The 19,257-nt window shown below is 42.5% G+C and overlaps 1 long non-coding RNA gene across 1 annotated transcript; it reads left to right on the top strand.

Moving 5' to 3' along the window:
* Window positions 1–973: 973 nt before the first annotated feature.
* On the top strand, window positions 974–18,971 carry LOC123362061. The gene is made up of 3 exons (XR_006576332.1): window positions 974–1,053; window positions 2,437–2,565; window positions 18,303–18,971. It is a non-coding gene; the product is annotated as an uncharacterized LOC123362061 (long non-coding RNA).
* Window positions 18,972–19,257: the final 286 nt, after the last annotated feature.

Here is a 19,257-nt window from a genome sequence, read left to right as displayed (position 1 = left end):
CGTGGAAGGCTATAGAGCAGAGATGGGCAAACTACAGCCCGCAGGCCACATCTGGCCCACGGGACCACCCTGCCCGGCCCTTGAGCTCCCAGCCGGGGAGGCTAGCCCCCGGCCCCTCCCCTGCTGTTCCCTCTCACCTGCAGCCATGCTGCCACACGGGCAGCGCTCTGGGCGGCGGAGCGGCACGCTCCTGCCAAGCAGAGCGGCAGCATGTCTAACTCCAGTCGGGCAGTGTGGCTGCCAGACATGCTGCTCTGAGCAGCATGGTGAGGGGGCTGGGGCCGAGGCATTGGATAAGGGGCGGAGGGTCCCGGGGGGCAGGGATCAGGGAGGGTTGGATAAGGGGCAGGCAGCAGGGGGCGGTTGGATGGGGTGGAGGTTCGGGGGGGCAGTCAGGGGATGGAGAACAGGAGTTGGATAGGTGTGAGGTCCTGGGGGGGCCTGTCAGGGGATGGGGGTGTGGATAGGGGTCAGGGCAGTCAGGGGACAGGGAGCAGGGGAGGTTGGATAGGGGGTGAGGTCCCGGGGGGTGGTTGGAGCAAGGGGTCCTGGGAGGGGGCAGTTAGGGGACAAGGAGCAGCGGGGGTTGGATGGGCTGGTGGTTCTGAGGGGGGCAGTCAGGGAGTGGGAGGAGGTGGATAGGGGGTAGGAGCCAGCTTGTTTGGGGAGGCATAGCCTTCCCTACCCGGCCCTCCATGCAGTTTTGCAACTCCAATGTGGCCCTCAGGCCAAAAAGTTTGCCAACCCTTGCTATAGAGATTGGTAATGGGATACAGAGCTTTCATTTCTGTAAGTCACTGGCTTAACCCAGGGCCTCCATTCTCGAAAGCACTAGCCTAAATCCATCCCTATTCAAGACAGCACTTAAGGATGACTATCTGAGTCAGGGACCAGATTGGCACCATCTGATCCATGACTCGTGTGAAATGAAATTGTGATCTCATCCCTCTTCACAATGTACTGGTGTCTATAGTTCACGTGGTAGGCTCCTGGGTATGGGCTCCAATCTTTTTTTCTATTTGTCATAGCAGGAAAGGAAAGTGACTGCAATAGGTAAGGTTGAAATGCTGCTGCTATTACAATCCACCCTCCCCTTTTCATTTGCTAATAACTTTTCTCAAAGGAGCTGACATTTTCCATGCTGGCTTTTCTCTCATAAGTGACTTTTTTTAATGTTTCAGCTGATTGTGTTCATTTTTGAGTCTTGCAGGTTTTTTATAAGATCATAATTAATACATGGGCCCATATGTTCCAGTCATAAATGGTTTGGGTGCATAAGGCAACAACAGTTGTATGGACTTTTTTCGAGCTTGGCTTGTTTTGTAGATCTGATTAAGTTCTAAGTAGCAATTCAAGCTTGTATTAAATTGGGACTGATTGTTTCTTTAGGCAGCTGGCATTCTTTTGCCACCCAGTCTTCAGAAACAGGATCCCACATTGAGGGCAGGCTCTTCTGCAGTGGTGCCATGATGAAACCATCATTGTGTTGGGGTGAAGACTGAGGTCAAATTTGGATTCACAAAACTATGTTGCTGTAATCAGAAAGTGAACTCAACTTTATTCAGGTTTTTTTATACCTAGAAAATTGTAGTTTGTCCCCATTTTCCTTGTTTACTAATAGATGTGATGCTGTAGATGACATTTCCATCAGGTAAAGTATTATACAGACTAGATTTATGTAATATTTAGGGTATATTTAACTTTTATGAAAAAGTATTTTTAGGTATAAAGGATAAAATGTTGACAACTTTACTCTCAGTTTTTACTCGGCTAAAATTCCCTTTAAAAGAATTCAGGATTTGGCTTATTATTTCCTTGAGAGTTTAGCTGAGTGAGAATTGCAGTGTTTGGTCCATTATTAGAATTTCTTGGATTCATTCCTTACTAATGCAGCTTCAGCTGTTCAGGAATATTTAGTTTTCATTTTATTTCTATGAGGTCCAGAAATATTTTTGAATATACAATACTGTATAAAAAGTGTCTGTTTTGGGGTGTAGGACTGTATGAATATGTGTATATGGGTTTTTTTTTGTGCGTGTGTGAGTACATGTTTTATTTTTATTTTTGATTTCTTCTGCCTCTTGCCCTCTCTCATTTGGTTAATACTTAGATTAAGAAAAGAAGGGTCATGTGGAAGGGAGTTGGAGGGCATATGTATGTGCACACATGTGCGTTTTGCTATTTGAGGATTACAAGAGGGATACCTCAATAATTGAATTCAAGGTAACTAAATGGAAAGAAAGACACATGGGAGCTACAGCCACTGTAGGAATTAGGAAGAAGGATAAAAATGAGTATGGAAAAGAGGGGTTATTATCCAACCAATAAAGGTTTGAGGCTCCAAGCAAATAAAAGGTTTGGGAATCGGAGGAGTTTCAGCTAATTCTTTTTTTACACTGTTTTGTTCTTTTTTGCCAACCATTTTCCCCTTGAGAGATGATGAAGGAAGCCAAGAAGCTCTTGGGAGCTACAGTTTCTGGCTAATGCTTCTGCGGAAGAGCATCCTCTACTGGCTGTTTTCTCAACTGGAGAATCAGTGGTGAAAGCAGTAGCCAAGAGCTGTGGGTGAGGAGAACTACTTGTTTTAAGCTTTCAGTATGTATACACTGAGAAGAAGGTTTTCTTTAAAAAGATGCTTGTGAAACCTCCATCAAATGCAGGCATCAGAGAAAGAGCGTAAGAGAGAACAGGCTTTTCTCATACCCATTTGTGGCATGAAGCAATGGATGCCTGTGTCCATGTTGGCTTTTAAGAGTAGCATGCTTAAGAAACTGGCTGTTCTCATTACACAGTGAATATGCGATGCTGTTTTATAGCCAGAGGCAGGGGCGGCTCTAGGTTTTTGGCCGCCCCAAGCAGTCATGCCCGGGAGGCGCCCCCGAGCCGCGGGAGCAGCGGACCTCCCGCGGGCATGACTGCAGAGGGTCCACTGGTCGCGCGGCTCGGCTGGACCTCCCGCAGCTGCGGGCGGTTCACTGGTCCGGCCAGAGGTGAATAACAAGACTGCATTTGTGTGTGTGTGTGTCAAATAGAAGGTACAGTTGGAAATAATATAAAGGGCATCAGTCACGAAGGGAGACAGATTACAAAGACATTCTCAGATGACTTTCCACATCATTTCACTGACACTTCTCCATCTACAACTGAGTCAAAAATATTGCTATTCTGGATACTAACCTATATTTGGCTTCCTCTTACACTTTTTTTTTTTGCATGATGTTGTTGTCGCTCTTCCCGTCTAGTCATAATTTTCACCAAAAACAACATGTGAGGATGAGTTTTACTTAGTATATACCCTGTGGTTTAAGCACATGGTTCATTATATTGCTGCTAGCAGTCAGAGACTGCCAGCCTTGCCTAATGGAATAACAGATAGAGAGCAAGAATAACAGCTCCCTTGTCTTTTAGTCTATTAATAGTGGAACCATTAATATTGCAAGATGACTGGTAATAAGTATATTTTTAAGGGTGAGAGGGGATCTTGACAATAACTGAACTTTTATTGCTAAAAGGATTGTTACAGCATAAATGAAATGCTTTGGGAAATACTTTGTTTACTGGACAGACATATTGCTAGCCATTGTTGTTTTTATTATTATGCTATTCTTTTTTAATGTTTAGTCACTTTTTTCCCCTTAGCATCTGTGTCCAAGAAATACATGGGAACTTCTGACCTCAGAATATATTTATATAACATCACAAAGCTTTTCCATGGCAACAGGCCTTGTCAAGCTGTCCCAATCACCGTAATGACAGATTTCCGAGCCGTTCCCAAACAAATATGAGTCTAATAGGGAAATGAAATAAAAATAAATGCTTTTCAGAAGTGACATGTAATTCTGAACACCTGTGCACTTTTTTTTCTATGCTGAGGTAGGGCAGGCATGGAAGGGTTAAGAACTGATCCTGCACTGAAGTCAGTAGTAGTGTCCATTGACTCCGATAGGATTAGGATCAGGGGCAGGGCCCTTATAGTCCCCAAACAATTAAAAACTAGGGCTTGATCTTGCATCTTTTACTCACATGACTAAACCTAGCTCCTCTAAATCAATGGCACTACTCATGTAAGGTTTGCAGGACTGGGCTCTTTTGAAGAGGGATTGGTGGCTTGCAAGTTTTCATTGGACCTGGTTGCTGATAATTTGTGCACCCAAATTCCCAAGCAAAGTCAAGGAAAGTAGGAACTGGGTAGGGAATCAACTAACTTGTGGCCAGACCATCCTTGCTCACACAGACGTAGTCTACTCCCCAGAGTCCCACTGAAGTTGGTGGAACTATCTACAGGAGTAAGGACTACTCACTACTTCTACTGATGTCCCCATGTGAAACTTTGGGAAAGATTTTATGTAGAAATCTGTGAATTGTAGCTATGTTTTTGAAGAGTGGAGGATTTCCTCTCTCCTTCCCTCCCTCGTTTTTCTCTTGCATTAAAAGAGGATCTCTCTTTCTTAGGGGTTCTTTAATATATCTATCTGTCTAGGTTCTTACATGGTCCCCATCACCACAGTATCTGAGCATCTCATCTACTGAATGCTCAGCTGAAGTCAAATGAGCTTCTATTTGTCATATCCTAACTGCCCAAACACCTAACTGTGATACTCTTTTATCCTTACCTACTATACATCTTTGTTCTTATTTCTTCCTAATACTTTCCTCCCCACAATGCTCTCCAATACTCCCTACCTCTCCTTTTTCCACTCTCATTTACATTCCTTTAGTCATGTGGCCCCCTGATATATTAAACAGTGTCCAGGACTTTGGCATCCTGTGTCCTTCTCATTGTGGCCTCTCCAAAAACTCTCCTTAAAACACACTTCTTCCAGTAACCTTCCATCCCTTCTTTTCATCATTTATTATCCTGTCCCTCTGCTTCTCTTGGGGGGGAGGGAGCGTTGGTTTATTATAAGCAAACCAAGCAGTGCCACCTGTAGTTAAAGTTGCCTAACATTTCCCTTCATAAGATCTTGTTTTCAGTTGCTTATAGCTTATAACTTTGCCAAACTTAAACCATTTGAGCTAAAATTTCCATGGCAGGTGTCTGTGACTAAATTTTTCTGGAAAGATTCTACTAGAATGGTTCAGACATTTTTGAGAATAAGATTACAGAAAAATACCTTGTTTTGCCCATATTAAAAACATTCTTACAACCATTTTGTTGAAAAGCTCTACCATCTCCATGCTTGCAATCTGGTACTAAATCCACTGGTGTTGCCTGGGATATGCCGTCTGCCACCTGTGGTGAAAATTTGCCCAATTCAGGCCAAGTTATAAGCCTCTGAAAAATCTCAGTTTTCAGACGCTCAATAGAGACTTGTTAGAATTTGGCTCTTACATTTTCTAAAGGTTTCATCTATACTGAACATGCTTAAGACAAATTGCTCCTTCTAGGGTCACTGTGGTGCAGGACACTGGAACGGAAAGCAAGTAGACAGTCTTTCCTGTTTTCTCAATATCCCCCTACCACTGCCCAGGCATCAATGGAGGAGCAATAGTACGTGACCTGACTGGAATGTGGAAGGGTGAGAAATGAGTTGTGGGAGATAAGGAGAGAGGAGGAGGGTGCAGGTGCTTGAGCATGAAGGAGAGACATTAAGGTTGCACAGGATGTGACAGAGTGACAGGTATGTTGGGGTCAAATTGTAAACTTCATTTTGTTTTGTGAACACCATTTTAACTGTAACCTTCACTGTTGTATGAGAGTTGCGCCAAAGATTTATAGGCAAAGACCCCAGTCCTGCAAACACTTACAGTTGTGGGCAGTCCCAGTTAATGGAACAACTCACAGGAGTTATGCATGTGCAAAACTGTCTGCAGGATTATGGCCTAAGTTAAGACAAATTGCAACAAGTGGGTGTAACAAAGAAATGGAGGCAGAGAGGAAGGGGCAAGGATAACAGTGAAGGGAACATATGGTTACGTGAGCTGCCTAAAATTAAAGATTCCACAGACAGACAGGATTTTAGGATCAGGTGGGGGATCAGGATGCCAGTGAGACTTGAAAGGTGAGTATCTGATTCCCCTTTATGCAAATAACCCTTTACATTGCTCTGACAGAGTAGAGCAGGGGTGGTCAACCTGAACCTGAGAAGGAGCCAGAGTTTACCAATGTACATTGGCAAAGAGCCACAGTAATACATCAGCAGCCCCCCATCAGCTCCACCCCCAGCCCCCAGCGCCTCCCTCTCCCCCCTCATGCCTCTCTTTGCATGCGCAGGAAGCTCTGGGGGGATAGGGGGAAGGGCACAGCATGCTGGGGGAAGGAGTGAGGCCAGGGCCTGGAGCAGAGCAGGGGGTTGAGCAGTGAGTACTTCCCAGCACATTGGAAAGCTGGTGTCTGTAGCTCCAGCCCCGGAGTCAGCACCTATGCAAGGAGCCGCATATTAACCTCTGAAGAGCCACAGGTTGGCCACCCCTGGTGTATAGGGACCTTAAGCTGGATATAACTGACACTGCCAGTGATGAAAGAGGCCGTAATGTGAGAATCAGTCCTACAGCACATTTGAGGAAAAAAAGTCTTTTGTCAATTAAAAAACCCAGAAAGAAAGAAGATTTCTTTATTTGCACAGAGACAGAGTTTTCTCTAACTAGAAAATTTTTCAAAGTTTTCCATGAGGCACTGGCTATGCTGTATGTAGAGTAAAAGAAAACAACAGCTAGTAATGTTTGGTCAGAGAAATAGCCATATCTGAAGAGAGACAAATTGGTTGCCAAAAACTACTGTGTATACATGGCAGAGGTTAAAATAGCTTGGACGGCTTTGCTTCTGAGGCTGCTCCCTTTTATAACGTGATTTATTAGTCATGTCCTATCCATTTAGCATTTTCCTAAAAGTGAAACAGACATCACCACATTAGGATCTGAGACCAAAAAAGGATAATTAACTAAAACAACTAAAATGCTTCCACAATTATTTTTCAAAGGGCTTATTAAAGGATTTGTGTTTCTTAAAGCACAATCAAAGCCATTTCTTTTCTTAAAAAACAACACAAAAAGCTTCAATGTGGGTCAGCTTCTCATTCCATTGAGGTCAGCTCTTCATTTTAGAGAGCTCTGTGGAGGGATATAGTCTCTGTGCTTGCATCTCTGGACACAAGTGGGGCCAAACAGCTCAGTTTGAATTAGGGGTAAGTAAGCCTCATGGAGAAAGAGGCTTTGTGAACCTCTGGAACTATTTGCATTCCACAAACCTACTTCAAGTTCATAAACCCTGTAACTTTTTTTCTTTTTAAGAGTGAGTCAATTACTAAACAACTACCAAAAAAAACCCAACAAAAAACACGTAAGAAATTATTGCAGCATTCTGCATAATTTGCCAATTGCTTGATTGGAATTTTTCTGTCTCATCGGTCCTTTTCCCCCCCGCACAACCTATCCTAAACATTATTAGGTTCATATTCTATTTAAGTTTGATTCAGACCTTTGAATCCACAGTGTTCAGATGAGTTCCAAATTAGGCAAAACAAGTTCTCCCACCCCTGTGTAAATGGTCGTATGCCTTCCCCTTATCTATCGCTAGGTTATTTTCAGAATAATTAATAATTTTGCACTTGTTTAAAAACATTTGACCCAAAGATCTCAAAGTGCTTTCAAATGTATTGATTAACCTCTGAGATACTATGGTAAGCAAAAACATTAACCCCATTTTACAGATGGCAAGGGGTTATGTAACTTGCCCAAAGTTACACAGCAAGTCATAGTCAGCAGCTGTATTAGTTCCTGGGTTTCCTGACTCCTAGGGCTGTTATCCTACCATTACATGATTATTCTGCAGTCTATTCTTAGTTCAAGGTAACTTGCTACTACTGGCAAACACAGATTTTGTTCCTATGGTCTTCCTCCCAATGAGAATACACAGAACAGCAATCTAATTCTAACTGGGACAATCATCTATTTGTGCTAGAATACCAAAGTCAGAATAGTTAATCCAAAAGATTGTTTCACAGTGGATTGTTTCCAAAAAAATGTTCTATCTCACACATAAGTCAAAGTTCATGTAACTCCACTGAAGGACCCTTTAGCTGTCCAGTCATGTTTATTGTCACCAGTAGGTTGGCTTCCAAAAGGGACTGGAGCACTTTATGGCATGTTGCATGCATGTCAGTGAAGAGAAAAGAATATGACACAACTGATGTCTCATCGGCTGAGGTGGCTTGTGCACATCACATACTCCACCTAAGGGGTGGAATATCTTTTCTGCCTGACAGGGCCTTCATTTCAACAAATTTCAAGACAGTAGAAACCACGTTTGCGGTGCTGTGAGCTAACAATTCTGGGTTTTCACCAGACCAAGCAGTCTTTCGGAGAGCTGTTCATGTAGGACATCATTTCTGTATCCTTATTTGGAACATGGAAGAATCTGGAGAAGCTACATTTCCATGTTTACCTCTGATTTTGCCTTTAGGGAAACAGGGCAGAGTATAGTAGTTCAGGTGCTAAGTCACTGGATGACCCACTCTATTATTATTATTTTTTTTTGTATTGCAGTAGCACGTAAGCATCCCAGTCATGGATAAAGGGGCTGTGGATAGGCATTGTACAAACACATAACAAAAAGACAGTTCCTTCTACCCTAAAGAGATTACAATCTAGCTGTACAACTATCTAGATACCTATTTTGGCCCACCTCCACCATTTCAGAGGCAGAGAGGGATCAATGACACAGAGAGTTTATGACAGAGCCAGGCATTGAACCCAGGTTTCTCATCAGAGTCTTAAGCACAAGACTTGCCTTCTTTCCCCATCTGTGAAGAGTCTCTCTGTAAGCAGTAAAGATCCTATAATCAAATAAGGGTGAATGGGTATGTAATCCTTGCAGATAAAATCCAAATGTTGCAGCGTTTGCTCACGGTGATTTAGTAGTGCCATTATTCCCTATAGGTGTTCTGAACAAGTGTCACAAAATGGAGATAGAGGACACTCATAGACCTCAGGAGGTCATCTAGTCCAACATGCTGCTCAATGCAGGATCAATCCCCAAATGGCCCCCTTAAGGGTTGAGTTCACAACCCTGGGTTTAACAGGCCAATGCTCAAACCACTGAGCTATCCCTCCCACACTGTGCCGTTAGAAGTGACATCATTCAGCTGAGACAGAAACCCAGGGCCCTGACTATCTGGGGTCATTAAAGATCCTATGGCACTTTTTTTGGGGGGGGTGGCAAAGGTAGAGGCAGAGTTAGCCCCACTTTGGGTTATTGTGTTCTCCCTACCTAAATTCCCCCCGCAACTTGGCCATATCCCTTACTCATTACTCCCTGCCCTAAATTATTGTGCACTACTAAAGTGTCTCCAATAAAAGTCAACCTTTGCCTACAATACAGTTGTGTGTTAGCCGATATACCACAATGATTCCCTTTTCGAAACAGATAGAATTTACACAGCATCCTAGCTACTAGCATGGAAAAACAGGGGATTAAAGTAACAGCACGCTGGTACCTCTCAGCAGGACTGGGAGAGTGCTGCTTCCCCTTCTACTTGGCAGGTGAGGTGGCATCTGAAGCGGGAATGAACAGCAGGAGCCGGTGCCTGGCTGAGATAGTGGATTGAGCAGCACTGCACAGTGTCCCAGCAGCACAGGGCCAGTTCTAGAGCGGGACAGGAGGGAGAGGACAGTTGCCTCAATTTTTAGCTTGGGGGAGCCAACAATGTCCCCCCTCCTGTATCCCCCAGGTTTGGCCTGGCTAGGATGGTGATTGGTGAGGAGCATTCAGCCAAACCTCCTCCCACGGCAGCCTCCTGCCAGCAGGGGCTGCTCTGTCCGGTTGCTGGGCAGGCAGCTGGCTGCAGCTGGGTCTCCCTTCTGCAGCCCCAGCCCCTAGCCTGCCCCGCTGGCCCAGAGGGTCTGAGTTTGAGCGAGGCAGGAACCTGGCAGGGCAAGCAGTGCCCTGAGCTGGTCATAGGCAGCCACTGATCTCCGACCAGCAGCAGCAGCAGCTGCTTCCTCCACCGCTTTGGGAGACAGGTACAGCAGGGGCAGACACTGGGTGACTGAGCAAGCCAGGGGGTGAGGTGGAGTCGGACAGGTGGGAAGGGAAGGAGCCCTGGGAAGAACAGGGGGGGAACCTTGGCCAGGGGTTGATCCTATGTGGGGATGGGGTGAGAGGCAACTGCAGGGAGATTGCGGGGGTGGGTACAGTTACTGCTCAGCGAGGGGGGAGCAGGGGTACTGAGGAGCACTTTGGGGCCAGGGATGGAGTGATTGTTTTTTGGGTTCTTACAAATGAAGGAGGGACATTTGGGAGGGAGAGATCTGGGGTGTGGGGAAGCTGGGAGAGGACAAGAAGGACGTGGGGTGGATGTGGGCGGGGGAGAGCTGCAAAGAGGGGCATTTTGGGGAGAAGGTGAGGCTCGAGGGAGATGAGGAATATTGCTGGTGGTGGCGAGGCATGAGGCAGAAATGAGGGGTGTGGAATTTGGAGGATGGAACTTGTGTTGCTGGGAGCCTCCTGGATGTTTCATGACACTAGGTGTGGGAAAGATGTTTGGCTCCCTCTCCCACCTTTGGAGATAAAATTGCTTCACTGTGTCACAGTGTGAGACCTTTTGCAGAGATAAGGGCTAAGTGCAAAGTTCCAGTCTGGTTCAAAACTCCCAGTGTTCAGGGAAGTTCAGACCTGAGCTTTTGGTTCAGCCCAAACTGAGCTTCTGGGCTTGGACAAGAAGAACAAGCTACCACCAGACTCAAAGGGCTTGAGAATCAGAGCTTTGGTCTGAGTACATTTCTGCACACCATGATATTACATACCGCTTCCTGCGCTGACCTTAGTATAGAGAACAGTTTATCCCTGCCTTCTTAATGGACCATGTCCTAGTCTCATTGAAGTCGATGTGGTTTTTTTGCTAGGGAGTTTGTAGGGAAAGACTATTTGTGTGGCGTGTCTGTCTCTTTTGACTGTGACCTTTCCTTGTGCCGCCCTCTGGCTCTGTGAGTACAGGGGATTCCTTCTGGACTGCTATGAACCTGGCAAAGGGTCTCCACTGTTACTGTTATACGTGCATGTGCCTATTGTTGCCTAACCTGGGATGTGCTGTATGTCTGTTTCCCATCTGTCTTCAGTAGGAGCAGGAGCAGGTCCTATAATGTTTTCAAGCATTCACCAAGAGGAGATATACTGCACTGAGATTAAATGTAAAATGCATGTTAGCATTGGCAGGAGGAATTACAAAGTAACTTAGTGTGGTGTTGTATATCAAAGGGATATAGGCTGGATATATATTTATATATATGTTTTACTGTAGAATTTCCACATATTAGTTCTCTGTATTGACATTTCCTTTGCTCGTGCTTCATACAAATGGAATTGTTCTGTTTTCTTGTTTTGTGCCAGTTTTTTATAAATATAGAAATTGGGTAGTTGTCACTAAAGCTATTTGATAAAATTCAAAAATAGGTAAACAATGAGTAGGAATGCTGTTGGGTTATTAAAATTCAACAAACAAACAAAAAATATATCTGCCCATTTATCCTTTTGATGGATCTGGCCTCATGCCTCAAAATCTCTACCAGTGTCAGCTGGCAGAAGAGGAATGTTTTTGAATACTGCCCAATGTGCACAGCACTGAACTGGAAATGCTAGTCAGTAACAGCCCATCACCATTATCCAGATGAGAAGCAAATTAAGCATGGAAACACTGTGCTAAAGTAATGTAAAGGTAGAAATGCAAAGCAGCAAAAGCAAGAGAAATTTGAGCTGCCACTCAAATTTTGTGCCTAGGTCTCAAAGCATATCCCTTTTTACATTACAATCAGAGTACTCATGAAATCTGACAGAGAACGGTGATGCTACAGTGTCCAGGCACAATCAGGCTGAATTAAACGGGTTAAGATAAGGAGTTCCATGCTTGCCTTGGCTGATAATTTAAATGATTGTATCTTAAATCTTAGGAATCCATAAGAATCCAAGCATGCTTTACAAATTACGAGTTTAAGGGGAAATTTGCCTCTCTACAGAGGTAGTAAACTTATGTCTTATTTATAGCCTAAAAATAGGGTTTAAGTGAGATTTAAATGTTGCATAGGCTTTGTGTGCACCCTCTGCATAGGGATTAATTTTATCCTTAATCCTGACCAAGGAGGACCAAAAAGTACCCGTAGCTTGAAGGTGAGGTGAATTTTGGCTGAGTATAGTCTTCCAAGTGGGGACCAAAATATATGAAATACTTCATTTACCCTTAAAATGGAAGCACCTTAGGACTCTAACATGGCGGACAGGACACAACCAAACTACCATACAGTTTGGGACAGAAAGTTAAGGAGAATACTTTATTCAACTGAACTTCTCACAGGGAATTCAGGCAGAATATAGATGTCTAATTTACAGTTAGTTAGGACACAGGGTTTAATACTCCTACCCTTAAAAAATTGAAAGTGTTGTGAGATTTTTAAAGATGGCAGGGCTGCAAGATCTTGATTTTAATTTGCATCCAAAAGATGGCACCTGCAGACAAAGGAATGGTTTATATCTTAACTTCGATGCTATTTTAATATAATTTTGTAAATTTCATTTGCTTTGTTTTTTAACAGTAATAGTGAAAGATAATGCTGGATATAGAAAAATTGTACATAGTTAGAAAGTGAAATATTTCAATTTATGTAATACATGAATGATATAAAAATAGCATCTTACACTGCAGCGTCAATTGTGAAGCAATATTTACTTGCTTACTGATAGTATGTATTAGTGATGGATGTGACATAGGGCTTGTGTACATGTACAGCTCTGCATCAGATGCTACTACACCGATGGGAGAACTTCTCCCATCTGCACAGTTAGCTACTGCCTTGCGCAGAGGTGGACTATGTCGATGGGAGAAGCCTTCCCAGCGACATAGTGCTGTCTACACCAGGGGTTGGGTCGGTATAAATATGTTGCTCAGGAGTGTGGATTTTCCACACTCTTGAGCAATGTAATTATACCGGTGTAAGTATGTAGTGTAGACCTGGCCTCAGAATGTTCAGGTAGGTGCTTGCTGAGCCTTATTGGAATCTTTTTGAGCATAGCTGGGGTCGGCTTACTTCTGACAGTTCTGGTGTTTTCCACTTCCAGTGAGAATCAGGAAATGCAGAGGTTCACAAAAATAAAGACAATTGGACTGAGATCAGAATCAGGACCTACGTAAATCAGAATAACTCCAATGAAATCAATGGTGTTACACAACTGTACTTGTCCCATATTGTTTCTTTCTGTCATTTTGCAATATGGGAAGGGCAGGGTGGCGCAACTTCCTGATACTTGCTTGTTCTCCTCTGTGGGTTGCATTGCCCTGTTGAGAACCCTGGAGCTAGACTCTTGACATTTGGTACATTAAGAGCCCTCAACAAGTAAGATTCCAAATTTCAGTGGTGAACTTTCAATCATATGTCATTTTTATCTGATATTGGATGTTTCAAGTGCCCTTTTAGGTGCAGCAGGAGTAACAATAGTTATACAAAGAAAACTGGTATCTTCTATGGGCTGGTCAAGTAAGGCATGAGGCCTCCTGTTTAAAGAATGAAAGTTATTTGAGGTCCTCAGTTCTGTTTGTTGGACTATGGCCACAAATGCTTCTGTAAGTATGTTTATCAGATAGGTGATTTTAAAAAATGTCATTGTTTAATGTTGACATCTGTAATAGGCAATAGACCAAATTCTCAGCTGATGTAAATTGGCATAACCCGATTGAAGTGAATGAGCGCGATTTATACCAGCCGAGGATCTGACCCCATGGATCTTTTCATGAGCAGCTAAATTTTATTGGGCCTTGTTGGATCACAGGCTGACACTAGAATGTTAGCGACAAAATGTTATGAGGAAAGTAGCCACAGCCCCTATGCTGCCAGTCTAGCACTGCCACCATTTTTACAGAGGCACAGGAAATATATAGGTTCTTGTGACCTATTAGTATGGTATGTCTATTATCTTTACAGTGTTTTAAGTTTAGTTAAAATTAGTACATTCCATTTTTTTAACACTTGAAAAATAAGCGGTTTTACTAAGAGGCTGAATATCTGAATAAGAATCAATGATTCACGTAAAAACATGAAAATCTGCACATCTATGAATAAGCAGTTTTATGCTGTTTAGGTTCTTACACTTTGCCTGTCACCATGGTATATGAGTCCCTTGATAACTGATTATTCGGTTCAAGCATCTCCCTATTGATTGAACACTGGCCAGTCTCTTCAGTTGAAAGAATTAAACTAAATAATATCATAGCCTTTAAAAGTTGGTACCTGCCAAACGCAAATGAGTGCATCACAGTCATTGTCATTGACACTCATGGCCATTCAAAGGGCAGACTATTGTCAGCTAGTCTGCATGCGTGTGTGTGTGTGTGTGTGTATGCATAACTGTGTCTTACAGGCTTGCAAAATTGTCATGAAATAGTTACAAGTCAAAGCACAAAATCTAGTCATCCACCTCTACTGTGATGATTGACAATAATGAAAAAACTAATGATATTCTACTCGCCTATCAAAAAAATTACTTGTCCAGAGATAGGGTGCTTGCTATTTTGCAAGGAACGTGTTTGTGTGTGTTAACTTATTATATTTTTATTGTGAAAATTGCAGTAAGAAAGAGGTCCAAGTCTTGGTCCCATTAAAGGTAATAGGAGTTTTGACACTGGCTTTTCAACAGGGTCAGGCTTGGCACAGAATTTTTTTTGTTTTGTTTTGTTTTAAACAACAAAAAACTTCCCGAAGTCAGTAAAAGTTGACTACTTCAAAACCCAAGAAACTTCCACACAAGGTCAATGTTAGTGGGTTCACCTATGGCAATAAAAGAAGTGTTAATGTGAAGAAATATTAGAATATGCGATAAATCTAAACAAAAAAGACAGACAACATAACGAATGACAACACATCACTATGCAAGATGAGAATCAATGCAACTATTTTACATGACAGATTTTCTATTCAAACTAAATATATTCTGTCTAGAGCATATTGTGTATTGCATTGACATCATTTTGCCTTTATTCACATACCGTGGTAATGCCATCAACTGCATATAGACAGCATTCCATTGACAGCATTTTGCCTTTCCTCAAATCATAACATTGTCTACACAGACATCCGTTGACATTGTTTTGCCTCTGTTTGCTCTATAGACTTGCAGTAACATTGTCTGTCATTTTATTATGTTTTATTTCTGCAGAGTTCTATGGAATTTTAAATTATTTTTTAAAAGTTTTATTCAGTTTCCTAAGTGTATTATCAGCATACACTGATGTGTGTTCTGTACTGAAGAATTGTTTAACTTCAGCCTGTTGGGTTTCCTTAACACACACTTAAATTATAAGTAACCACATACACAGATTCCAATGAGTTTAGAGATCAGTACGAGAGTCCCAGTTCCAGACAATTGTGTCTAGTAGCTCACAGACTGCTCTTCTACGTATCTCTGTCATCAGGTGAATTACCGTACTTAAGCACAGGTGCATGCTAGGATAATTACTTAAGCACAGTTGCGTGCTTTGATATTAATTGCAACAGTGCTGTTAATGTGCCTGGATCCTCTAGCCAACAGGAAGATAGTTGTTCAGTGAGCCCCTGTCCTACAAAGGCATCTGCAAGTGAAGAGTCCCTTTGGTTTCATTGTGATGCCATGTGAGAGTAAGAGTCCCTGTTTGTAGAGCCTTTTGTATGTTCAAGGTCCTGAACTCCAGCTTAACCCACATATGCTTGCATACTGAAAACCCCTTAGAAATTGCACTAAAATAATAGAGTACAGCACTTATCTAACAATGCTTTTTCCCCATCAGCCAGATCAACCCACTAAGCTAAATATTTGTTTTAAATCCTTAGAAAACTAAAAGAAATAAAAATATAAGATTCTTAACGCTACCTGCTGCCTTGGAAGAAAATTTTTGTCCAGATCTGCACTAGAGTGCGTTTTGCTGCTTTTAGTGGGGATGCAGTGTATACTGACAAAAGAGCAGTTTTGCTAGTATAATTATCTATGCTAGGGGCTTTTGTTGGTGCAGCTGTATTGGTCAGGGATTATATCTTTCCCTGCCTGACCTAGCTATCCTGGCAAAAATGTGTAGTGTAGATCTGGCCTCCGTACACTACTACTACAAAATGCCTAGTCTAGGGAAGGGAATGGGATTGATACTGTTCTCACTTCACTTTCTACTAATATAATATGGTTGACTTCAGTTGTGTTACTTGATGTACAGTGGTGTTAGTGAAATTGGAATTTGTCACTCTGATCTTGAATTTTGAGTAGGATATTCAGCGTCCAGAGTTCTATTACTGTCTTTTACATCTGACTTATTGAATGAGCTTGGGCTGGTCACCTAACCGCTCTGTCTTTCCATTTAGCCATCTCTTAAATGGACATAATAATACTTTACTGCCTACCTCAAGGAGTGCTGCAAGCAGGGCTGGCTCTACTGTTTTTGGCCCCAAGCAGCGTGCTGAATTGCCGCCGCTGACGGCAGGGGCAGTCCGTGTGCCATTAAGGCAGCATGCGCGTTTCCGTGGTGGCAGCAATTCGGTGGCAGCTTCTGTCTTCAACCAGAAGACAGAAGCTGCGCTGCCATGGACAGCTGAACATAGAAGCTGCCGCCGAATTGCCGCCGCCGCGGAAACGCGCGTGCCGCCCTAAGGGCACACGGACTGCCCCCAATGTCCGTGGCGGCAATTCAGCGCGCTGCTCGGGGCCAAAAACACACGGACGGCCGCCCCGTGCAGATTGCCGCCCCAAGCACCTGCTTGGAATGCTGGTGCCTGGAGCCGGCCCTGGCTGCAAGATATCATTACTGTTTAGAAAAAGCTTTCAGATCATTGAATGAAATTTGCTATTATACTGTAAATATGAATTATTAGTACTACTAGGAGATGTTTGTTCTTTGCGAGTCTTGTGTGTCCGTAGGCAAAAAAAGAACTCTAATGGTTTTGTTCTGATATGTTTTCTAGAATTTTACAGTGCATACATGTTAGCCTGTTGAGAATCTGGCCCATTATTTCTGATGTGCAGGACACAAAGTTTGATGGAACGCTGCACGGTAGCATACAGTTACAATTATGTGTTTTTTTTAAAGTTAATATGAATTCTTTTTTTTAATGTTAGCTAAAACATTTTAAAATGTAAACGTTTCTTAACAACATTGGAACCCCAGATACAAGAGCACTGTACAGCCACTGCAGGAGTATATGAGAACCAGAAAATGACTAAACGCAAAGTAAAATTCTCAATTCAACTAGGTTTTATTATATTTCTCTATCATCTCATTATCCATCATTTTATTTCATGCTCCTATGTTATGAGACCTTGTCAAAGGCTTTTGAAAATCCTAATAAAGTATGTGTACAGGGTCATCTTTAGCCAGTTTTATTAACCTTTTCAGAGAGGACAGAAAGAGGAAAGCCTTTAAAATAAGCTGATATGCAAGCAGCTAACTTTTTCAGTGTCAGAAGAGCATAGACTTTTGTACTTTGGGCTATTCTTTCTTATCTAAGCATATTTAAAATAAAACTGGAACAGCTTTGAATGCAATCTATGTTTACTAATGTGAGCTAATAAAATCACATAATATTACTTTGTATTGTACTAATGGATATTACATTATACTATATTAATGATACTATATATTATTGCAGCATTTGCTGTGCTACACACAGAAAGATCAGTACTAGACCTTGCAACTGTATTAGATTTAGAAAAGCCATAAAAGCAAGATGATGATAAAAAAGCAAAAGGAATATCTAATAAACTGGTTTGCTGTGTTTAATTTAATCCAGTTTTACATTAATTCAGGTTCAAAATGCAGTGTGAAAGAGATGCTGTTTGGTGCACTCCGAAAATGAATGAATAAATGTTAATATGGCTTTTATGGGTTTGATCCTCTGGTCCAGCTAAATTGTGCTTCATGTGGGACTGGAAGTAGGGAACGAAGGTGACTTTTATGTTTCTCTGATACTAAGACTGGCCAAGAAGTGGTCTTGTACTTGACAAAAATTAGAGCAGCTTTGGGGTGTTTTGACTTATACCCAATTGCTCAGGATCTCAAAAGGCCATTGTGCTAGCCAGGGACTGCTGGGGCATATGAACTAGCCACCGACTCTTTCGCTCGCACACATGTCTTTGCACAGGAGGCTGGGAGAGCACAGAAGTCACTTTGGCACTGGGATGCCACCCAGAGATTCCTCAGTGCATGGCTCCTGATCTGTTAGCTTTCCACCACCAGAGAGAGATACATAGCTAGAGCAAGGGTCAGAGTCTGTCTCTCTCTCTCTATATATATATATATGGATAGTGACAGATGTAAGATAAATTTTAAAATGTCAGTATGTTGTTTATAATTTTTGTCCCACAGCAACAAACAGAGGGCCTTACCTTAGCTACATGAAGCAAAGCCAGCAAGAGCAACTCTGCCTACCACAGCAATGACACATTCTGACGTTTGTGGGGTAGTTCCACTCCGAGGCAACTGTTCACAGCTAACATGGCCAAATAGTGTGTCTACCTAGGCGTGGAGTGTGTGACTCCATCCCACTTAACTGCCCCAAGTATGACTGCCATAGATGTTAATACTGCCAAGAGAGGTGCTGATGCATCACAATGCTCCGCTACTGTCCCAGCAAGAAGATGTATTCTTTCCTTGAAGAAAGTGGGGAATGGGGAGATCAAGTGAAGTTCTCTGCCAGTAAAGTTCTCTGAAATTGGACTGCGGAGCAGTGACTGTTATTCTGCATTGAGAAAAAAAGCAAACTGAAAGATGAAAGAACTTGGCTTGATATGGAATTATTTCAAGCAGCCGTCAGTGTAGACTTCCACCGATCAGAGAAAATTATAACAGTGCAACAATGATGTCAGTGTTGACACTCAGCCAGGACAGAATGTACCTGTAAACCTTATGGCAGGTGTCAAATTTTGCATCAGAGTTAAAGGAAAGAATAACATCACCATTAATATACATTCAAGTGTTTCAGAAACAGGAATGATCAAGTGGAGGCAAAAGTAGAGTGCAAATTCAGATTTATTTGCCCGACAGGAAAGGTGGAATGGGCCTGAGAGTTGACTCCAAAATGACGTTCACTATGGGGATACTAGTTTATTCTGAGGAAAAGCAGAAAGGATCAATTTTAAAATGTCAGTGGATCTTGCTGAAATAAAACGTCGGAATTTTTTTAAAAATATAGTTCCCAATATAAAATATATAAATATAGTTATTGCCATCCCAGAATAGATTAAAGATCCAATGTATATATGTGTTTGTGGGGGTTGGGCGGGAGGCAGTCTAGCATCTAGATGGCTCAAGCTCAGGGGAG

Source organism: Mauremys mutica, chromosome 1, assembly GCF_020497125.1.
Source record: "Mauremys mutica isolate MM-2020 ecotype Southern chromosome 1, ASM2049712v1, whole genome shotgun sequence".
NCBI lineage: Eukaryota > Metazoa > Chordata > Testudines > Geoemydidae > Mauremys > Mauremys mutica.
This window is presented reverse-complemented; position numbering and strand designations above follow the sequence as displayed.